Source organism: Macaca thibetana, chromosome 6, assembly GCF_024542745.1.
Source record: "Macaca thibetana thibetana isolate TM-01 chromosome 6, ASM2454274v1, whole genome shotgun sequence".
In the NCBI taxonomy this organism is placed as follows: Eukaryota; Metazoa; Chordata; class Mammalia; order Primates; family Cercopithecidae; genus Macaca; species Macaca thibetana.
In genome coordinates, this window is record NC_065583.1 from 28,873,110 (window position 1) to 28,897,851 (window position 24,742).

General features: G+C 36.4%; 1 long non-coding RNA gene across 1 annotated transcript in view; it reads right to left on the reverse strand.

Moving 5' to 3' along the window:
* Positions 1-20,894: 20,894 nt before the first annotated feature.
* LOC126956622 (uncharacterized) overlaps positions 20,895-24,742 on the reverse strand; it is an 89,861-nt gene continuing 86,013 nt past the window's right edge. The window contains exon 4 of the long non-coding RNA XR_007726425.1: positions 20,895-23,209. This is a non-coding gene — a long non-coding RNA (uncharacterized LOC126956622). The remainder of the gene's footprint in view (positions 23,210-24,742) is intronic.

A 24,742-nucleotide genomic window follows, 5' to 3' on the forward strand; every position in this document is an offset into this window, starting at 1 on the left:
TGATACACAGAATTAACTATCAATTGTTGTTTGCTGATTTTTAAATCGGATTATTGTTTTTGAGTTATATAAGTTTCTTACAGTTTTGCATATTCACCCTTACCAAATAGATGGCTTGCAAATATTTTCTCTCATTTTTCAGGTTGTCTTTTCATTTTGTTGATTATTTCCTTTGCTGTGCAGTAACTTTATAGTTTGATATAGTCATACTTGTTTACATTTGCTTTTGTTGCCTGTGCTTTTGGTGTCATATCCAAAATATCATTCCCAACAACAATGTCTAGGAGTATTTTTTTTTTCTCCCCTATGTTTTCTTCTAAAAAAGTTTTGGTTTCAGGTCTTACATTTAAGTCTTTAATCCATGTTGAGTTAACTTTGTGGGTAATATAAGGATATAATTTTATCTTTTTGCATACAGACATCTAGCTTTCTCAACATCATATATTCAACACACTGTCCTTTCCCCATCACATATTCTTGGCACCCTTTTCAAAGCTTGGTTTACCATATATGTATGGGTTAATTTCAGGGTGCTCTATTCTGCTCCATTTGTCTTTCTGTGTGTATCAGTACCATGCTGTTTTGACTACTAGAGGTTTGTAATATAATTTGACATTCAGAAGCGTGATGCCTCCAGTTATTTTTTCTTAAGACTATTTTGTCTACGCAAGGTCTTTTGTGGTTCCACATACATTTTAGGATTTTTGTCTATTTCTATGAAAAAAAATGACATTAGTATTTTGATAAGGATTGCACTGAATCTGAAGATTGCTTTGGGTAGTATAACCATTTTAACAAGATTAATTCTTCCAAGTTGTAAACACAGGACATCTTTCCCCTTATTTGCATCTTTTACAATTTCTTTCAAAATGTAACTCATTGGTTAAACTTATTCCTAAGTATTTTATTATGTTTGATGCTATTATAAATGGAATTGTTTTCTTAATATAATTTTTAGGTAACTTGTTAGTCTATAGAAAGGCAACTGTTTTTTATACTAATTTTGCATCCTGCAACTTTACTGAAGTCATTTATTAGCTTTAACAGGTTTTGGGGGAAGTATTCAGGGTTTCCTGTAAATATAATCATATCATTTATAAATAAAGATAATTTAACTTATTTCTTTGCAGTATAGATACTTTTCATTTATTTATCTTGCCTAATTGCTCTACCTAGGACTTCTAGTACTATGTTAATACAAATAGTGAGATTGGACATTCTTGCTTTGTTGCTGATGTTAGAGGAAAAGCTTTCATCTTTTCACCATTGAAAATAATGTAGCTATAGGATTGTCATGTATGTTCTTCAGTATGTTGAGGTAAATTCCTCGTATATCTCATTTGTTGAGAGGTTTTTTTTTTTTTATTGTGAAAGGATACCAAATTTTGTCAAATCCTTGTTCTGCATCTATTGGGTGATTGTATAATTTTTAAATTCTCCATTCTGCTAATGTGGTGTACTATGGTTACTGATTTGTATATATAGAAACATCTTTGCATCTCTGATATCTTCTTTGACACACTGGTTGTTCAGTAGTGTGCTTTTTACATGTTTGTATTCTTTCAAAATTTATCCTTTTATTGAATTTGAGTTTTATATCATTGTGGTTGAAAAATACATTTGATATTATTTAAAGCTTCAAATGTGTTAATATTTGTTTGGTGGCCCCACATGTAATCTATTCTGGAGGATGTCCCATGTGTACTTGGGAAGAGTGTGTATTCTTCTCTTTGGATGGAATGTGCTGCATATGTATCTGTTAGGTCTATTTGGTCTATAGGGTTATTCGAGTTTTATCTGAATGATCTATCTGTTGTTGAAGGGGGCATTGAAACTCCCCGCTATTATTGTATTTCTGTTTCTCCCTTAGGTTTTAGGCAATCTTTGCTTTATATATTTAGGTGCTAATGTGTTGGCTGCATATATGTTTATAATTCTTATATTATCTCGATGAATTGACCCTTTTTATCATTATATAGTAATTTTCCCTGTCTCCTGTGACAGATTTTGACTGAGTTCATTTTGTCTAATAGAAATATAGCCACCCTTGCTCCTTTTGGTTTTCACTTGCTTGGAATATCTTTTTCCATCTCATTATTTTCGGCCTATGGATTTAAATTCGGCCTATGGATTTAAATGAGTTCGGCCTATGGATTTAAATCCTTAGGATTTAAATGAGTCTTTTATGAGCAGCATATTGTTGAATCTTATTTTTCTGTTTATCATTTCACTCTGCATCTATTGACTGGCAAATTTAATCGATTTATATTTAATTATTAATGGGTAAGGACTTACTACTGCAATTTTATTGTTTATGACATTTTAATTTCCTTTTTCATCTCTTGCTATTTGCTGTTGTTTTGTAACAGAATTCTTTGATTCCTTTCTCTTTATTAAGTTTAATGGTACATGTGCAGGATGTGAAGGTTTGTTACATATGTAAACATGTGTCATGGGGGTTTGTTGTGTAGATTATTGCATCAGTCAAGTAGTAAGCCTACTATCCATTAGTTATTTTTGCTGATCTCTTCCCTCCTCCCAGCCTCTGTCCTCCAGTAGGACCCAGTCAGTGTGCATTGTTTCCCTCTATGCATCCATGCATTCTCATCATTTAGTTCCCATTTGTAAGTGAGAACATGTGGTCTTTGGTTTTCTGTTCCTGCATTAGTTTGCTAAGGATGATGGCCTCCAGCTCCATCCATGTCCTTGTAAAGTTACAGTTGCATAGACGTATTCTTTATCCAGTCTACCATTGATGAGCATTTAGGTTGATTCCATGTCTTTGCTATTTTGAATAGTGCTATTTTGAACATATGTGTGCATGTGTCTTTATAATAGAATGGTTTATATTCCTTTAGGTATATACTCAGTAATACCATTACTGGGTAATCCCGTTACTAGGTCTTTGAGGAATCACCACAGTGTCTTTCATAATGGTTGACTGCAATCCCACCAACAGTGTAAAAGTATTCCTTTTTCACTGCAACCTTGCCAGCATCTATTATTTTTTTGACATTTTAATAATAACCATTCTGACTGGCATGAGATTGTATCTCATTGTGGTTTTGCTTTTCATTTCTCTAATGGTCAGTCATGTTGAGATTTTTTTCATATGCTTATTGGCTGCACGTATGTCGTCTTTTGATAAGTGCCTGTTCATGTCCTTTGCCAACTTTTTAATGGGTTTTTTTCTTGCAAATTTGTTTAAGTTCTGTACAGTTGGTGGATATTACACTTTCATCGAGTGCATCGATTGCAAAATTTTTCTCCCATTCTCTAGGTTGTCTGTTTACTCTGTTGATAGTTTATTTTGCTGTGCAGAAGCTCTTTAGTTTAATTAGATCCCATTTGTCAATTTTAGCTTTAGTTGCAATTGCTTTTTGCATTTTGTCATGAAGTCTTTGACCATCCCTGTGTCCTGAATGGTACTACCTAGGTTTTCTTGTAGTGTTTTTATGGTTTTGGGTTTTACATATAAGTCTTTAATCCATATTGAATTGATTTTTGTAAATGGTGTAAGAAAGGGGGTCAGTTTCAATTTTCTGCATATGGCTAACCAGTTCTCCTAGCACCATTTATTAAATAGAAAATTATTTCCCCATTCTTCTTTTGGTCAAGTTTGTTGAAAATCAGATGGATGTAGGTGTGTGGTCTGATTTCTGGGTTGTGTCTGTTCTTGTACCAGTACTATGCTGTTTTGTTTCCTGTAGCCCTATAGTATAGTTTGAGGTCAGGTAGAGTGATACTTCCAGTTTTTCTCTTTTTGCTTAGGATTGCCTTGGCTATTCGAGCTCTTTTTTGGTTCCATAAGAATTTTAAAATAGTTTTTCTCTAGTTCTGTGAAGAATGTCAATGGTGGTTTAATGGGAATAACATGAATCTGTAAATTGCTTTGGGCAGTATGGTCATTTTCAAGATAGTGACTCTTCCTATCCATAAACCTGAAATTATTTTCCATTTGCTTGTGTCATAGGTATTGAAGGAACATACCTCAAAATAATAAGAGCCAGCCAATATGATACTGAGTGGGAAAAAGTGGTATTCTCCTTGAAAACTGGCACAAATCGATGTCCTCTCTCACCACTCCTAGTCAACATAGTATTAAAAATTCTGTCTAGGGCAAGCAGGCAAAAGAAAGAAATATGGGGTATTCAAAGAGGAAGACAGGTTATTAAACTATCTTTTTTTTTTTTTTTTTTTTTTTTTTTTTTTTTTGCAGATGACATGATCCTGTATCTAGAAAACCCCTCACATCTCAGCCCATAAGTTTCTTAAGCTATTAAGCAACTTCAGGAAAGTCTCAGAATACAAAATAAATGTGCAAATGTCACTAGAATTTCTATACACCAACAACAGGCAGGCAGAGAACTAAAGCACAAAAGAACTCCCATTCATAATTGCCACAAAAAGAATAAAATACCTCGTAATACAGCTAACAAGGGAAATGAAGGGAGAACTACAAACTACTGCTCAATGTTTCTTTTCTGTTTATCTTTTGTGTACTTCCTATTTTGTTTTCCTCTGTGGCTACCACGAGGCTTACATAAAATATTTTTAGTTATAACAAATCTATTTTAAAATAAAAACTTATTCATGTATAAAAACTCTACATTTTACTCCTCCATCCACCAAACACACATTGTATGCTATTGGTGTTATATTTTACACATTTTTATCTTATGTATCTTTTAACAAATTATCATAGTTACAGTCATTTATTCTTTTGGCTTTTAACTTTTATACTAGAGTTAAAAGTGACTTATGTACAGCTATTATAGTATTAAAGTATTCTGAATTTAGGTTTACCTTACTATTATATGTTTCATTTTGTAAGTTTTATTACTTAACATCCTTTTGTTTCAGCTTGAGGAATTCTCTTTAGTATTTCCTGTAAAACACATTTAGTGGTGATATATTCCCTCAGTTTTTATTTGTCTTAGAATATCATGATATTTTCTTATTTCTGAAGGGCAGCTTTGCTGATTATAATATTCTTAGTTGGCATTTTTTGTTTTGTTTTTCAGCCCATTGAATATATTATTCCGCTCCCCTTGGCCTGCAAAGTTTCTGCTGGAAAATTTGCTGATAGCCTAATACATACTCCTGTGTATGTGGTAAGTCACTTTTCTTTCACTGTTTTCAAAGTTCTCTGTCATAACTTTTGACAATCTGATGGTAAGGTTTCTCTGAGTAATCTTCTTTTGATTAATATAGAGTGGGGATCTGAAAGCTTCATGAATCTACATTTAGCATTGCTCTGAAGATTTTGGGAAGTGGCCATGTTATTCTTTAAATGAGCTTTCTACATTTTTTCTCTTTCCAGCATGTTTCTGGAACTCTTATAATGCATATATTCATTTGTTGGGTGGTTCCCACATGTCCTATATGCTTTCTTGATTCTTTCTCATCTTTTTCTTTTCTTTTTGTTCCTCTAACTGGCTAATTTCAAATGACCTGTCCTTCTATTCACTGATTCTTTCTTCTTCATGATCAAGTATGATATTCAAGCTTTCTATTAATTTTTTTCAGTTGTCAATGTATTATTCAGTTCTGGGATTTCTGTTTGATTCTTCTTTATGGTGTTTATTTCTTCACTACATTTCTCTTTTTCCCTAAATCATTTTCCTGATTTTGTTTTTCTATTTGTGTTTTCTTACATTTCATGTCATTGAGCATATTTAAAGTGAATACTTTGAATTGTTTGTCAGGCAATTTGTAAATCTTCAATTTTTTATGTTGGCTACTGGAGCTCTGTTCTTTTTGTGGTGTCATATTTGCTTGATTCTTTGTGATTCATGTAGGCTTGCATCAGTGTTCATGCATTTGAAGGAACAAACATCTCTATTTCTGATAGTCTGGTTTCTGCAGATAATGACCTTATTCTATCAGGTCCCCTTACTGAGGAAATTGCCTCTTGGGAATGAAGTAAAGTGGTTTTGTGGTTAAGTTATGTGACTGCCTCTGGGTCTGCAATGAAGTCTATGGTTCCTAGGCTTGCTATCAGGCAATTGTGGATCCTGCATGGTGTCTGGGTAGATGGAACTGTCTGCAGGACATTGGTCAGTAAGGCTAGTGCTGGGGAAAGGGTCCATTTCAGGGTCCACATTTGGATCCACAGATGGTGGGCCTGATACCAGTTATGCAGATGGGGGTGGCTCATACTGCATCACTGGGTACATCCATGGACAATCAGAAATGGTCCTGCAGTGTGGCTGATGGGCGACAATGGAATCACAGGGTTGCTTCAGTGTTGACAGCTGGTACTGATATGTACAGGTCTGTCTTTGGGGATGGGTATGCCTCCTTCTAGGTTCCTAGGCAGCAGGACTGGCCCCAGATCTCAATGGAGTGCAGCCAGTACTGGGTCATAGGGCCAGTGGAACTGCAGTGGAACCTACATTGGCATTCCTGCCTTTGACTCAGTCTTTCCTTAGGGCTCAGTGGGAAACGTGCTCCTCCATGTACTCCTCTCTGAAGGGAAGGCAAGACTGCTCCTAGACTCCAACTGAAAAGGGCTAGAACCAAATCATAGGGCAAGTTTCAAATCCGCAGTCAAATTAGGTTGGCAAGCCTGTCTCCAGGGCAAGGATGGTTATATCTCCTTCTGGGTTCTTGGTAAGCAGGAGTCTTCCAGATCACAGCTGGGAGGTGGACTTGGTTTACAGGCCACTTCATAATCAACAGCTGGTAATGAGGTTAACAAGTCTGTTACCCAAGGCACAAGCAGATGTGCCTCCAACCAGCTCCCTTTGTGGAAAGCCCAGGTGACAAAACTATAGCTGAGTCCATGGGCGTACAGGACTATTTCCAGGTCTGTATCTGAGACTACTGTGGGCAATCCTTCTGTGCAGGTTCAAGCCTGCCTTCTAAAAAGTGACCCTCTTATGTCTTTGATTCTACTAAGGTATTGTATCCTCCTACCTGGATCTCCAAGCTATAACAAACCATTTTTGTTCCCCTATCACTGACAAATTATTGTTTTGGGGGGACACAAACAGGAGACCTCCTGTTCCATTGTCTTTCTGACATCCCTCTCCCTAAAACCAGTTGTATTTCTATATACTGGAAGTGAACAATCTGAAAAGAAAATTGAAAAAACAATGCCACTAACATCAAAAATAATTTAAAACTACAATTTTAAAGATAAAGTCCAATACTTTTACACTGAAACCTACAAATAATTGTTAAAATAAATTGAGGCAGATTTAAATAAATTGATATTTCATGTACATGGCATAGAAGATTTAATATTGTTGAGGTAGCAGTACTCCCCAAACGGATCTGCAGATTCAGTGAATTTCTTATTAAATCTACAATTTTGGTTTTTCAGAAGTAAATAAGACCATAATAAAATTTATATGAAAATGCAAGGGGCCCTGGATAACCAAAACAGCATGGAAAACGTTAACTTACAATTCCATATTTCAAGACTTACTACAAAGTTGTAATAATCAAGACAGTGTAGTAGTTGCCACAAGAATAGGCATAGTGACCAATATAATAAAATTGAGAATTCAGAAATAAACCCATACATCCATGGTCAACTAAATATTTATAATACTGCCAAAACCATTCAGTGGGGGAAATAATCATCTTCTCAACACATGATAATGAGACAACTGAATATCCAGATGCAAAACAATTTGGACTTTTACCTCACACTATGTATAAAAATTAGCTCAAATTTACAGGGCTAAATCAAACAGCTAGAGCTATAAAACTCTTAGAAGGAAACATAGCTATAAATCTGTGTTACTATAATTTAGGCTGCAGTTTCGTAGATGTAACAGCAAAAGCTTAAGCAACTAAAGAAATAAAATGGATACAGTGAATATTATTAAAAAGGTAAACCTTTTTTTTTTTTTTTTTTTTTTTTTTTTTTGGAGATGGATTTTCACTCTTGTTGCCCAGGCTGGAGTGCAATGGTGCAATCTTGGCTCACCACAACCTCCGCCTCCCAGGTTCAAGCGATTGATTCTCCTGCATGAGCCTCCCGAGTAGCTGGGATTACAGGCATGTGCTACCACGCCCAGCTAATTTTCTATTTTTAGTAGAGATGGGGTTTCACCATGTTGGTCAGGCTGGTCTCGAACTCCTGACCTCAGGTGATTCGCCTGCTTCGGCCTCCCAAAGTGCTGGGTTTACAGGTATGAGCCACCGTGCCTGGCCCAAAATGTTAAACTTCTCTGCATCAAAAGACACCATTGAGGGAGAGGTTCCAAGAAGGCTGACTAGAAGCAACTTGTGTATGCTACTGTCATGGAGAGGAGATAGAGTGATGAGTAAACACTAGCTTTTCAAGAGGATTATCTGGGAAGCCATATTGTGATTCATCAAGGAAGTATCAGTGACCCATAGAGAGCAGAGAGGAATGAGGCAAGACAATCACTCACCCAGGATTGGAGCAGAGGCAAGGGAGGTTACCCACCTACCACCTACCAATTTAATTTGTGAATAACTTGTACACTGAGAAGTATAAGAAATATACAAATAAATGGAAATATACTCAATATTCATACATTGACAAAATTAATATTGTTAAAATGTTTATCTTACTCAAAGTGATCTACAGCTTCAATGAAATTTCTATCAAAATTCCAGTGTCAGTTTTCACAGGAATAAAAAACAAATCCTAAAATTCGTATGGAAATAGAAAAGACCTCAAAGAGCCAAAGCAATCCTGAGAGAAAAGAACACAGCTAAAGACATTACAATTTCTGATTTCAAAATATATTATAAAGTCATTGTAATTAAAACAGCATGGTACTAGCATAAAAACAGACACATCAACCAATGGAACAAGATTAGAAAGCCCAGAAATAAACCCAAGAATATATGGTCAATTGATTTTTGAGAAAGCTGCCAAGAAAACAATGGGGAAAAGCCTCTCTTTAGTAAGTGGTGCTGGGAAAACTGGATATCCACAGCGGAAGGATTATGTTGGACCTTTATCTCTCACCATATACAAAATTACAAAATCTCAACTAAAATGAACAAAAGACTTAAAAGACTTGAAACTCTAAAGCTTCTAGAAGAAAATGTAGAGTAAAATTTCTATGACATCCATTTGTGTGATGGTTTCTTCAATAGGATTCCAAGAGCACAGCCAATAAAAGCAAAAATAAACAAATGGAACTCTATAAAAGTAAAACAACTTTTGCACAACAAAGGAAATAATCGTCAGAATGAAGATACAACCCATGGACTGGGAGAAAATATTTTCAAATCATACATCTGATAATGGACCAATATCCAAAATATATAAGAAACTCAAACAACTGAATAGCAAGAAAAAAAATTGAAAATGGGCAAAGGATCTGAACAGAAACTTCTCAAAACATGAGATATGAGTGTCCAGCAGACATATAAAAATGTTCAGCATTAATAATCATCAGTGTAATACAAATTAAAAGTACAATGAGGTTATCTCTTTACATCAGTTAGAATGACTATTATTAAAAATACAAGTAATAATAAATGTTTGTGATGATGTGAGCAAAAGGGAAACCTTGTACAGTCTTAGTGGGAATGCAAATAAATAAATAAATGCAAATGTATTTATTTGCATTCCCACTAAGTCACTTTGGAAAATAGTATGGAGATTCCTCAAACAACTATAAATAGAATCACTATATAATCCAGCAATCCAACTTCCAGGTATATAGCCAAAGGAAGTGAAATAGGTATGTCAAAGAGATAGCTCCACTCGCATGTTCATTCCAGCATTAGTCACAATAGTCATGATTATCAGAGCAACCTAAAAGTGCAACAGAAGAATGGATAAAGAAAATGTGGCATATATACACAATGGGATATTGTACAGCCTTTAAAAAGAAGAAAATTGTATCATTCATGATAACATAGATAAATCTGGAGAATATTATGCTAAGTGAAATAATCCAGGTACAGAATGACACATAGCATATGATCTCTCTTACATGTGGAATCTCAAAAAGTTAATCTCACAGAAACAGAGGGTAGAAAGGTGGTTACCAGAGGCTAGGATGTAGGGAGAATGACAGGAAAATGGGAGATGCTGATCAAAAGGTGGAAAGCTAGAATAAGCTTTAGTGACTTATTGCACTGCATGATGACCACAGTTAATAATAAAGCACATTTCAACATTTTTAAAAGAATAGATATTTAATGCTGTCACTACCCACAAAAAATAAGTTTGTGAGGTGATGCATATATTAATTAGCTTGGTCAACTTTTCCAATAATGTTTACGTAGATCAAAACATCACACTGTGTTGCATAAATGAACATTATTATTTCTCAGTTAAAAATAAAATTTTAAAAACCCACAGATTGGGAGAAAATACTTGGAAATCATATATCTGATTAGGGACTTGTATTTAGAATACATGAAGAACTCTTCCAACTCAATAGTAAAAGAGCAAACTGCCCATTTAAAAAAGAAAATGGTTAAAGGATTTGAATAGACATTTCTTCAGAGAATATATACAAATGGCCAGTCCATACATAAAAATAAGCTCAACATCATTAGTCATTAGGGAAATGCAAATCAAAACCACAATGAGATATCACTTCACATCCACTAGGATGGCTACTATGACGTGAATGTCTTTGCTAAAACTCGTGATGAAATTTAATTGCTATTAAATTAGTGTTAAGAGATGCTGCCTTTGGGAGGTTATTTTGCCATAAGAACTCTACCCTCATACATGGATCAATGCTGTTACTGCAGGAGTGGGTAATAGCAGGCTCTTTTTTTCTGTCTTGTGTGCCAACTTCCACCATGAGATGATTATCACCAGGTATTAGCACCATGCTCTGGGAATTTCCAGCCTCCAGAAACATGAGCCAAATAAACTTACTTTCTTTATAAATTACCCGGTCTGTTACATTCTGGTATGTTAGCAGGAAACAGACTAAGACAATGGCTATGACCAGCAAGACAGATGATACCAAACATCAGTGAGGAAACGAGAACTCTAACACATAGTTGATAGGGATGTAAAATGGGACAGCCACTTTTTTAAATTGTTTGGCAGTTCCTAAAAAAGTTGAATTTAGAATTATCATATGAACCAGCAATTCTACTCCTAGGTATATACTCAAGACAGTTAAAAACATGTTCACCCAAAAACTTGTATATGAATGTCCACAGATGCATTATTCATAAAAGACAAAAAACAGAAACAACCCAAATTTCCATAAGCTGCTAAAGCAATAAGCAAATTTAATATATCTATACAATGGAATATTATCCAGGCCTAAAACGGAATGAAGTACTGTTACATGCTACAACATGGATACGCTTTGAAAACGTCATTTCTAAGTGACAGAAGCCAGACACAAAAGCCACAAATTGTGTGATTCCATTTATTTGAAATATCCATAAAAGATGTAAGCCAAAGATAAAATTCTAAACCCCCCAAACTGACTGATGGACCCTCCCCTCCCCAAATTATCCTAAATAACTAGTTCAGGACATGACAGGAAGTGGGAATCAGACATGCCTCACAAACATCAATACAGAGACTTTAAAACTGATAGAACAGACTCCTTAAGTATGGTAAAAAAAAACATTTACAATTTATTCTCTCTGAAGCCTGCTACCTGAAGGCTTCACCTGCATGATAAGACCTTGATCTCACAATCCCTATTGTAACCCAGACATTCTTTTCTATTTGATTCCAGACCTTTAGATAGTAACTCTTTCAACCAGTTGCCAATCAGAAAACTTTAAATCTACCTAGAGAGAAAAGGTCAGAGTCAGAGAGAGATGCATGCAACTAACAGGAAAACAATGCTACACAGAACTTGACCCATTGATGCTGGCTTTAAGATGAAGGAGCTATGAGTCAAGGAGTAAACATGGCCTCTAGAGGTGGAAAAGGCAGGAAAATGCATTCTCCCCTAGAGCCTCCAGAAAGAACATAGCCTTGCTTGCCAAAAACTTTATTTTAGCTGGACAAGACCTCTGTTAGACTTCTAACCTAGAACATTGTAAGATAATAAATTTTGTTGTTTCCAGCCATCAACTTTGTGCTAATATTTTAATTCAACAATATAAAACACAAGTTCTAATATAAAAAAGTACAAACCATAGCCATAGATTTCACACTATGCACACAAATCCATTCCAAACGATTGCTTATCTAAATGAGAAAAACTAAATCAAGTAAGTTCTAAAGGATATATGGCAAAATATCTTCATAAATTTGAGGTAGACAACATTTTTTAAGCAGGAAACAATTGCACAAAGCATAGATAAAAATGAAAGTGAAAAGTTCTTTTTAATTAAGATAATACACAAAATAAAAACATAATAAAATAAAAACCAATATAAAGAAAATTCTGCTTTCTTAAGTGTGATAATACCAGAAGCAAAACGAAAATATATGCCATGGAGTAGGACAAAAAATATATACATATATATACACATATACATATATACACCCATATATATGTGATCATATATCTATATATATATGAGTATATATTCATAGCCGGATTATATAAAAATTATAAATCAAGTAAAATTTTAATGTACATTAAAAATAATAAAAAGACAAGTATCTCATGTACCCCATAAATATATATACCTACTATGTACTCACAAAAATTAAAAATATAACATTTATAAAAATAGAAATATCATAATTTTGCAAATGCTAAGATATAAAAAAGACTTGACATTTCATCAGCGGCTACATTTCTACAGCAGTAAAAGTGAATGTATTGCAACTATGTACAATATCAGTGACAACCATCACAAAATGGCCAAAAAGATGCAAAAGAATGTATATTATATCTTGCTATTCATATAATGTTTAAAACAAACCCAAATTACCTATAGTTTCAGAAGTCAGGACAGTGCTTATCCATGGCATGGGGTTAGAAATGAGATGGGTACATGTGAGTAGCTTCTCCTTGTAATTTTCTGTTTCTTGATCAGGATGTTTGTTTCACACCAGATGTGTGTGTTCACATTTTGAAAATTTACAAGGTAAATACTCATGATTTCTGCATTTGAAACAAGATGTATACTATTTCTTGATAAAAGTCAACCTTAAAAGCAAGCAAGCAAATGGAACCAGTATTAGTAGTTAAAGAACACAAGAAATCATTTTGTGGCTCATTCTAATCTCTCAGTAAATGGTAGCTATTATTTTTAAACCGTTTTTTCCTTCTTCCACTTCTCATCAATGTGTTAGAAAACACCCTCCCTCTCTCTTCTTTGCTGTTTTTCTTCAAGACAACAAGAAAGACTATTGTTAATAATTATTTGCTTGTATTAAGAAAGCTCTGAAATCACAGTATCTAAGAATCTGGGCTGTAAATTTCTAAAATGATTTTAAGTGTTCATAAATCTCCTTCAGAATCTCTGCAAAAGGTATCTACCTCTTGCACTCCTTGAATTACATCCACTTTTCTTCAAGTACCAGTAATCAGTATTTTTTTAAGAAATATCATTTTGAATAAACGTTATTGTTTTATCAACTTCCATTTCTAGTACCTACTAGTGCAATGGTATTTTCTGTCATTTTGCTATATAGATCATGTTATATACATAAATATGTTATATACATATATATGTATGCATGCATATATGCTATGTGTATATATGTGTTTTGTTTTGTTTTGTTTGAGACGGAATCTTGTTCTGTCGCCCAGGCTGGAGTGCAGTGACGCTATCTTGGCTCACGGCAAACTCCACCTCCCAAGTTCACGCCATTCTCCTGCCTCAGCCTCCCAAGTAGCTGGGACTACAGGCACCCACCACCACGCCCGGCTAATTTTTTGTATTTTTAGAAGAGATGGGGTTTCACCATGTTCACCAGGATGGTCTTGATCTCCTGACCTCGTGATCTGCCTGCCTCAGCCTCCCTAAATGTATATGTGGTATTTCTAATACAGTTTACACAGGCTTTTATCAGAACCAAAATTTCAAAATTTATATTCACCAGAAAATACATTCTACGTTCTGAGGTTATGGAATCAAAAATGACCTGTATGAACTTTAAAATAAAACTGTATATTCCAAAAAGTTTAATATGGACATAAAAAATGTAATTTAAAACTCTTCATAGTGATTTTACTTCTTGTACCATTTCACCATAGATCCATACATTTTTCTTAACAACTATTCCATGAAGGACCAAGGCAGACACTGTCAGCTATATTTTACATATGAGAAATCAGGCACAAAGTAATTGTCTCAAGTTCACAAAGTTTGTTTCAGATTCAAGGAAAAAAAATAAAAAAACACAAAGCCCAGGCTTTCTTTTTCTATTTAAGTTTGTTCTTTATGTCCTCTGTACTCCGTTCTTCCTCCTATACTCAACACACTTTACTTATGCTGCTTTGTGTACTCCTTGTACTTAAAATAAGAAAGGTACATATAGATATTAAGAATACATAAGGAAGGTCCAAAGAATACAGGTGACTCTTGAAAACATGAACTTCGAAGTGCAAATAGGATTAGGTTTAGCGTTGGGTAGAGAGAAGTGCAATACAAATGGAGGAAGTTACCACCAGTCAAACAGGGCACATGCAGCTGTTAATAAGCAAACTACTTAGAAGAGACTGACAGTGTTAAGATGAGAGGAAAATAGACTCAAAATTGAAAACTATTGCAAAAAAATTCAGCCTACACTGTAGTACAGTAATCCCTCCTTATCCAAGGAGACACATTCCAAGACTCCCAGTAGATGCCGACAACCCCAAATCATATAGAATCTGACCTATAATAAATGTATTTTTTTGCTATACATACATAACTATGATAAAGTTTAATTTATAAATTAGGCACAGTAAGAATAAAATAAAACAGTTAAAACAATATACTATAATAAAAGTTCTGAAAATGTGTATTCACAGTCTCTTACTCACACATTCTCTCTCAAAGTACTATAATATTCTTGGACCACGGTTGACTGAGAGTAAATAAAACTGCAGGAAACAAAATTGTGGGTGGGAGGACTAGTACATTTCTACCAAATGAGTCAGTATTAATTAATGAAACTCTCTAGAAGTCTATTTGGACTTTAAGAGCGTGTTTTTATTTCTTGTTTAGCTCAGTTAGGATTGAGAAAGAAGGTAGTCCTCCCTGGATGAGAAGCTAGTGTTAAAAATATACTTTAAACAAATTAAATTTAACAAAGTTTAATTGAGCAGAGAATGATGTGCAAATCAGACAGGCCCCAGAACTACAATAGGTGTTCAGAGCAACTCCAGGGCTGCCTCATGGTCAGATAAAATTTGTGGACAAGGAAAGGGAAGTGGCATACAGAAAATAGAAGGGAGGTACAGAAACAGCTGAATGGATTACAGCTGGGTCTTGCCTTATTTGACCCTAGTTTGAACAGTTGATTGTGGTTAATGGAACTTTGACTGCAGTAATTCGCTGAGACTCTGCTACTTGTTGCATGGTAGGTTACAGGTGGTTTATGCGTCGTTAAGTTATAGTTCATTATGTACAGAGGAACCTTTCAGCAAAACTTAAAATATATAACAAGTCAGCTTTAGGCCAAACTGACCCAAAGTTTAACAATCTTCCCTTTTGGTCAGCCTCTCAATTTTGAGAGACTGAACAAAACTTTAGACATTCACATAACTCTGTCACCACTGTAAATAGACTTATTTAGTCTCAAATCCCACTAGAAAATAGCAATGGGTTTTGTAAGGTATGAGCAAAGAAACAGAACAATACGAAAAAAATGCCCGGTTACCATCAAGTTACTTCAGGTTAGTTTTTTGTAAGGGTTAGAACTAAAGGGATCTTATTGTACCAGAATCTCTTGCCTTCAGAAGGAGTTGGGGGGGGGAAACTGATTTTTGTATCTCTTTGCTTAAAAGTTTTGTTTTGATTATAAGGCATTTAGCCTGAGTGATTCTATTTTAGTTTTCTCTGGTCCGATAGGGCCTAGGGCAGGAGCTCAGTCAAAAACATTGCCCCCTTTTTGATCAGGTTCTTACCTAAGTGAGAGTGGGACCAAACCTTAGGGCATGAGTGCTGCTCTTCTCAGTTACCATCGATTTTAGGTTTCCGGTTTAAATACGCCATTCATAGGTTGTGTCGTCCTCATAATCATGCTTTTCTTTGAGATTTTGCTATTCCAGTCAAAGAGGGTCCATTTAATGTTCTACAGATGGCTGTATGCAACTATTTAAAACTTTAGAGGTTGGGTGTGGTGGCTTATGCCTGTAATCCCAGCACTTTGGGAGGCCAAGGTGAGTGGATCACCTGAGCGATCAAGAGTTCACTTGATCACAAGATCACAAGATCAAGACCAGGAGTTCAAGACCTGCCTGGCTAACATGGTAAAACCCCATCTCTACTAAAAATACAAAAAAATAGCCAAGTATGGTGGCAGGCACCTGTAATCACAGCTACTTAGGAGGCTGAGGCAGGAGGATTGCTTGAACCTGGAAGGCGGAGGTTGCAGTGAGTTGAGAATGCACCACTGCACTCCAGCCTGGGCAACAAGAGTGAAACTCCATCTCAACAAATAAAAATAAAGAATAAAACTTTAGAGAGAATACTGTAAATCAGGGAGACTAGTATAACTATCAGAAAGACAATGCCAAGAATCTGAATTGTGCTTCTTAGCCAGGATTTCCATGAACCAACCCAACTAAAATACATTAAAGAATTAGCTGGATTAATTCTACTCATTTTAACTAAGCATCTTGTTTGTTAATCCCTTGCAACTGAGTCTCTATAATACTCATTGTGTTCATCCATGTGCAACAAGAAGTGTTGACAACTGCACAGATCCTTCACTATTCTGCCAGTAGGTAAGCTAGGGTAATTCTATTATGTAGTGCAACTTTAGTAAGAGAATAAGTCTACTGTGCAACCAGTGGCTTTGTAGTAGAATCTGCTATAAAGTTTATTTTTGAGGAATAAATATTTAACCATTGCCACCACTGCCTCGTTTATATTCATTCCAGGCTATGAAAAAGGAGACTTAGCAAATGATGTCGCTCCAGAGGGGTAAAGGCCTCTTGACAATGTTTTTTGTTTTTGTTTTGAGACATACTCTCCCTCTGTCACCTAAGCTGGAGTGCAGTAGTGCGATCTTGGCTCACTGCAACTGCCACCTCCCAGGTTCAAGTGATTCTCCTGCCTCAGCCTCCCGAGTAGCTGGGATTACAGCCATGCATTTTTGTATTTTTAGTAGAGACAGGGTTTCACCATGTTAGCCAGTCTGGTCTCAAACTCCTGACCTCAAATGATCTGCCGCCTTCGCCTCTCGAAGTGCTTGGATTACCGGTGTGAGCCACCTTGCCTGGCCAGCAATATTCTTTTTAACTTACAGTGTGGGTTAGGAGGAGTGGATCAATGTTCTGTTTCTAACTATGAAGCAACAAAGGTACTACTAAACTTTCTAGCCCACATTGGCCCTTTATCTTCCATTAATCAAGATATAAGTTTGTGCATGTATACAGCTATCTGCAAAATTCTCCACAAATAAAAGTAAACCCCATGTATACATACAAAGATGCCTTTTCTGATTCTACTGTTTATGGATACATTACTTGGAATGGTGAAATTAGCAGTTTCTAGCCAAGGGTCTGAGGTAGAATTATTACAGGTTGAAAGAACACTGTAGTACCCTAGCACCTAAGTCAGTTTGCAAGAAACTCCTCCTGGGCTTTTGGTGCAAACCTGTCTTGTATTGGTCCTGGTCCTTGTATCCCATAACTGAGTTAAATTAAAACAAGGATTGAGAAAAGGTGGGTCTAGAAATGTGACCAGTAGTATAATTTGAACAAGTTATGTTAGGGATGTTGCTAAAGTTACCTACTGTGTGAACTGAGGGATCCATCAGGTCATGTGAATTCTGTGTTTGGCATGACAGATTAAATGCTCCATAAAGTTACCCACAGAAGGTACTGATTGTGGAAATCTAATTACAGCATTATCCTGCCGAGCAAAAGAGGTATATATAAATAAGAAAAAGATAAGAGTTTCATGATTACCGAAAAGTATTGACCCATAATTCTGGGAAAGTCGTCCATGTCTAGGATACTGTCTGCTTCTGAGTAGAAACTTTTCTGTTGAGTTACCTTAGGATCCACACGGGTGTACCATGTCCAAGAGTATAAAGAAATGCTTGTGAGGTACAAAATGTGGACCCAAGGTTTGAGGTCCCAAAGTTTTGCTGCAGTGTTGGTGGCAAGGGCAGTCTTTCCTTCTCTGATGACACTTCCAGAAGACCTAATCTTTGCATTCTAGATTGTAAAGAGTTTTATTGTCCTCAGCTGGTGGATCATGAAAAACTTCCTTTAACTGGCAAAAATATACCTTGGCATACAACAATAAAGTCTTGCAGTATTTAGTCATACTAGAGTTTAGGAGAGCAGGAGGTACATTAAGTTCTATTATTAGGACCATAGGCCTTTCCAGTGACTATTTCATAAGGGGTCAACTTATGTTTTCAATTGGAAGTAGACATGACTGTCATCAATTTGCAATGCCTTTGATCAAGGCAATCCAGTGGATTCAGTTAGTTTTGCTTAATGCTATTGTATCTGTAATAATTTAGCTAACTGTTTTACAACTTGTCCAGTGAAACAAGTACCTCTATCACTGGGGATTTCCCCAGGCATACCCCTGGAAAAAACACATTTTTTTTATTATTATACTTTATGTTCTAGGGTACCTGTGCACAACATGCAGGTTTGTTACATATGTATACATGTGCCATGTTGGTGTGCTCATGGAATACTATGAAAATACATTTCTAATAACCTTTAGCTAAGGTTAGCATTGGTCTTCTTGCCTGAAAAAGCTTGTATAGAACCAGAAAACATAGACTGAAAATGGCAATTGAATGAAAATCCCTCCAGAAATGTTCATATGGCCCATCAGGTAGCAGAAATGTACCCAAAGTTTTGATTATGTTTCCAGGATTAGGGATTTGACAAAACATTGATCATAAATCATTTTAATAATTTTAGAAAAGTCTCCACACTTTTTTTTTTTCATGATTTTGATCATTTTATTCCATGATGAGTCATGGAGTGTTGAGTTTTAAGAGTCATGGAGTGTTGAGTTTTAATAATGGAGATGTTAAAGAAGCAGGAAGGACTAGGCAGCTGTTCAGGCTTTCTATGAGTAGACATTTCATATTGAATTTATCTCCTCTGAAATACCAATTTTGTTTCTCCAATTCCAGTGCATAGCACTGTTTATTAAATTAATTATTATAGGTAATTTGATTTGGATCAAGGAGTTCATTCAAATTGCATATTTTAACAATTTCAGTACCAGCTGACTTAGCATGAAAATCTGCCAAAGTATTTGCTCATAATTTAATTCTCCTGCTTGGGTTAGCAGTATTATAAACCAGATATTTTCATTAGAGTTCTGAGGTTTTTTATCCAGTCCAACGGTATAATCTTAAAGTTATCAGACATGTATACTTTCAGAATCTCTTCCATGAACCTCCTTGAAAGCACAGCCCTTTAGGATTATAATAGCTTACAAAGAGCTTTCAAAAAAAGCATCAGAATTAAGCAATTTGCTGTGTACAACCAGACTTAAAACAGTCATGGTTAAAGATGCAATTGACCGGGCGCAGTGGCTCAAGCCTGTAATCCCAGCACTTTGGGAGGCCGAGACGGGTGGATCACGAGGTCAGGAAATCGAGACCATCCTGGCTAACACGGTGAAACCCTGTCTCTACTAAAAAATACAAAAAACTAGCCAGGCGAGGTGGCAGGCGCCTGTAGTCCCAGCTACTCGGGAGGCTGAGGCAGGAGAACAGCGTAAACCCGGGAGGCGGAGCTTGCAGTGAGCTGACATCCGGCCACTGCACTCCAGCCTGGGCGACTGAGCGAGACTCCGTCTCAAAAAAAAAAAAAAAAGATGCAATTGACAAGGAAACTTGGTTATTCCTGTGGCCTGTAATAATTTAACATAAGAGTAATAGTTATGACTCATAACATACATCAAGACATATCCGAATTTTAGGACTCTCATACAAGTTTGGAAAATGTATTAATAGCATATCCATAGAAATATAATTCATTAAAAGGTTAAACATTCTTTCTTGTTACATGACAGTGCTTCTTGTGTAATTTAACATATCAGATAAGCCTTCGTTTATTATATTTGTTTATTATCTCTCTTTTAGATGCTTCAGGGGACCTCTGGGACATCCAAAGTTAGTTTGAGGTCAAAAAGACTTCATTTTGATTTTGAATTTTGATTTTGGGAAGTCTGTCAATTATGTCAGAGGTTTAAAATAAGTGATCAAAATGGGATCATAGACCATGGTAATAATTATTCATTTAGCCAAAATAATAACCAAAAGATTTTAGAAAGAAAAAACCTTCACTGTTTGATAGAGACTCAATTTTCCAAATAATCAAAAGACCTAATAAAGACAGCAAAAAAACCACACAAAATCTGTTTCCCTTTCTCTCCCTTACCCCTTTTTTGGTTTTTGTAGTTCACTCAAAAGGTGAATGAAAATCTTTTACTCTCTTATTTACAAGCGAAAACTGAATTTTAGTTTTATATTGGTGTACTTTTGATATTAAGGCTCAATTTTAAAAACGCTTATAATACATCTATTTAACCTGAGTCAGTTTAACCACACAAGATTTTTTTTACACTTTAGCTTTCAATAGCCATTTAGTTTTATCTCTACTTTTTTTTTTATTTATTCCTTCATTTTAAAACGTTTAAGTCATCTCTAAAATGGAATTTTTTTTTCTTTTAACAAAAATGACATTTTTATATCTTCTTCGTAATCTTTCTTCCCCAAAACACATCCTGTTTTTCTTGTACCCTTTGCAGATGAAATTATTTATCTTATTTAGTGGTTTTAATCACACACATTAATGTAGTAGTTTTAATCACACACATTAATGCTAAACACATTAATATTGGAAATAAGAGGCTGGAGTTGCCAAGAGAATGAGCACTCAAGCAGAGAATTGCTCAGCAAGTCAAAGTTTACTTTTGCAGAAGGGTGCTGCTCACAGTTTTGGCTACTCCTGGAGCACCCCAAAGAAAAGACGGAAGGAGTTTTTATCCCTAATGCAGTCCCTACCTCTGTGTCACTCCCACCATGGGCTGGGGTCGGACCACACAATCTAAGCTGACCCAATTGGCTATTTGTGAATATGTTCCAAATAAGGAAGGGAAAGGAGACGTGAGTTACAGGTCGAGGCTGGTGGGAAGAAAGAGTTGTTTACAAAGCAGTTAACTAGGGGTGAGGAGGTACAAGGGAGTTGTTTTGAGAAACAAAGAACAAAGAAGTTGAACAAGCTAAACCTTTACAGAGGAACTCACTGTGCCTTACAATTTCCTCTCTTTTGATTTTTATAATTCTTTCTCTTCAAATTTGTCTAACGTATTTTGGCTTTGTTGTTGTTCTTGATTTTCTAAGAGTAACAGTTTATCTGAATAAGGCAGGGGAGAATTGGAGAAGGTTTTAGGTGAGGGCTGTTTCAATAAGTTTTTGCAGCAATCTGCGGACACAGGGTATAATGCAGCGTCCCACAAGAATAAGTACACCTATGACAATTGCAAGGGAGGTGAGGATTGAGGTCTTGAGTCTCTTTCATTTGCCAAACCATTTTTCCATTAAGTTAGTGAAGGGGTTGATTATTCTGTAATTTTCAGCTAACTCACTGGCTAAGGTAGTAAGACCTTGTAGCACCTTTGTTATGGTTCCATCTCGATTATGGTAAATGTGATTTATCCAATTTACATTTTTATTTATAGTAGACCACCAGAGTAATGCAGATTCAAATACTGCGGCTATTTGATTTCGGGCTCTAAATTCATTTGGTACCCCTCATGCAACTCCGATGGCATCTATATAAATGTGAGGGTCAAAAGACCCACGAGAGGCACTTCGTTTTTTGAGATTTTCCTTTCTGTTTGGTTGATGAAACGCCAGGGTAAAAGGCATGTCCAATTGGGGTACAGTGCAAGTGCCGCTCCAGTTACTTCGCAGAGTACACAATAGTGGTCCACCGCAATACCACCATACATCCAACCGGGGATGAACAAGGGCAGACAGATTGGTTAGCTTCTGAAAAGGCTTGGACTCACTGCATCCCATTAGGCTTCTGAGGAATGCTAAATTTTCCCTTTGTCGTGAGAGACCCAAGGTAAAAATGACATTGTTAACTGGAGGCCAGAAGGCCCTTGGGGGCTGACCTGCAGGCCTTAAACTTCCAAGAATAGCAGTGAGAAAGTTAAGCATGCCTTATTGCCCCAAGCTGCAGGGTCTTGCAAGAGAGCTATCATACAACTCATACCCTGTTGGTTGGAGGACCATCCAATGGAAAGGGAACAATTTGGGTTTCTGGCCTGCCTGTTGCACAAGTGTAACATTCGCTCTTATTTAGGGTGTGAACAGAATATTTAATCCATTCCGGCCAGGCATTTACATCTTGATACCCAGTTTCTATGGCTAGGGTTTCTTTTAAATCCTTAACTTCTACAATGTTTACTCTAGTTTCATCATTGGGTACGTAAAGAACAGCTGTTTGATTGGAATAAGGTTTAGACGGCGGAGGAAGGGAAGAGGGTAGAGGAGCAATGAAGTGCATTTCAAAGGATCCTATAGGGTCTATTCCAGGAACATCAGCTTCTATGCCATAGAAGCGACCTAGAGTGGGGTTAGTATTGGTAGAGGTGGTGACAGTAATAGAGATTTGCACAGGGTTACATTGTTGGAGTTGACAATTAGAGGGAGTTGTCTTTTTTGTAAAGTGGATGTAAGGCTTTAGGTTAGTGGAACCTCCTCCTGGGGAGGTCCAGCCTTGATACTTGATTGTCCAGACCACATCCCCACCAACCAAAACAGAACTTCCCATGACTGCCCTGTGCTCATTTGGTGCAGGAGTACTTTTCTGAAGAGGCTAGCTTTCTTTGGCTTTGGAATAAGATGTGAAGTAGCTGGGGAGAAGAGGAAAAGGAGGAAGAAATAGATTAAACTTTTCTTTTTAACATTACTCTGGTGGGAGTTGGCCCTGGGAAATGGTCCATGGCTTTGGAGAGGGCGATGCCTTTTTGACTCGCGTATGATGGGTCCACCCCTTTTCAGCAGTTTGGACTGCTGTCTCAGTTGTGAGGAGCACAAGGTAAGGTCCTTCCCAGGTGGACTCAAGCATTCCCTCTTTCCAGCTTTTAACAAGGACGTGATCTCTGGGTTGGCACTGGTGAACTGGAAATTCTAGGGGTGGAGTCTGCGGTAAGAGACCTTGAGTCCCAAGGGAGGAAAGGGTGGAAGACAGACCAAATATATAGTTTTTAAGGAAATGATCTTTTGTTTCAAATGTAGGAAGGTTACTAGTAGAATTTAACCCGTAGAACCATTGGTGGTTGTGTGAGATTCTACTAATAAGAGTGTAAGGATTGGGAACAACAGCGTGGGTGGTTGGAATTATTTGATTAATAGCCCTTAGGTTTGTACTAACCAATATGACCCATCTGTTTTCCTTACAGGCAATATGGGAGTGTTATAAGAGGACATACAAGGTTCAAGGAGTCCATCATGGACAAGGCTTTCATTATAGGTTTTAAACCTGTTCTAGCTTTTAAAGGAATAGGGTATTGTTTTCTTTTTACTACTTCCCCAAGAATTTTTAATTTGACATGGATTAGAAGGACTGGTAGTTTTCCTTGATCACCTTCTCTTGACCAGATACTAGAATGGATATACTCTTCATCTAAGTAGTGAGTAAGTTTAGGGAGTTGAGAAATTTTCCCTGGTTAACATAGGGGCCTAAACCTAATTCTAGCATTAAATCTCTTCCTAGTAGGTTAGTTCCTGCCTCTAGTATTAACAAAAATTTTATGTTAGCTGATTTATTTTTGTATATGGCTTTTGTTTCCTCTAAAATTTTTGCTTGAAATCTTTCTCCCTTCACTCCTGAAATAAGGAGTTGTTCTTGTGAACAAATTACACCAGATGGGGAAAGACAAACAGAGGAGTGAGCCACCCCTGAGTTGATTAAGACAAGTAATAAGCTCAGAGTTGGGTCCCACCTCTAAATATATCAAAGGCTCTTGGTGGGATTCAAGATAGAAAAGACAGAGCCTCCATTCTTCCTCAAAAGCCATAAGTGGGATGACTTCCTTGTCTTTTTCCCACTTAGGGCATTCTCTTTTAAAGTGACCTATTTTCCATATTTGAAATATTTGTTTTGCCTTTTTCCTCTTTTTATTTCCTGGCCTTCCATCTTTATTCCTTTGCCTCCTGTGTAGGCTCTGACAGCCAGGTATTTGGAAGGCTTACAGGTTCTATTTCCCTGGGCTCCCTGTTGAAGAGTCCCCTGTTGTAGTGTGGACAGCATAATTTTTGCCTTTTGCTTCTGCCTTTCCTCATCCCTTCATACATATACCTTTTGGGCCTCTCTTAAAAGTTTCTCTATGGGACAGTCTTTCCAATTTTTATCTTCTGTAATTTCCTTGTAATATCTGGCCAACTATTGGTGACAAAGTGGAGTTTTAGCATCTCTTGTCCCAGGGATTCTTGTAATTCTGGCCAGCATACTTTCTCATTTGCTCCTTAAGCCTATCTAAGTACCCCATAGGTCCTTTATCCTTTCTCCACTGTATATTAAAGGCTTTGGTAATATTCTGGGTGTGGGGCACCTATTCTCTAATTCCTTTAATTATCATTTCCCTTAGGTCTCTTGTATTTCCTCAGTGGGCTATTGGAGGGAATTTTATTGTCTCCCTTATACTTTTTATTTTCTGCCTTGCTTGAGATATTTCTCATCCTGGAAGT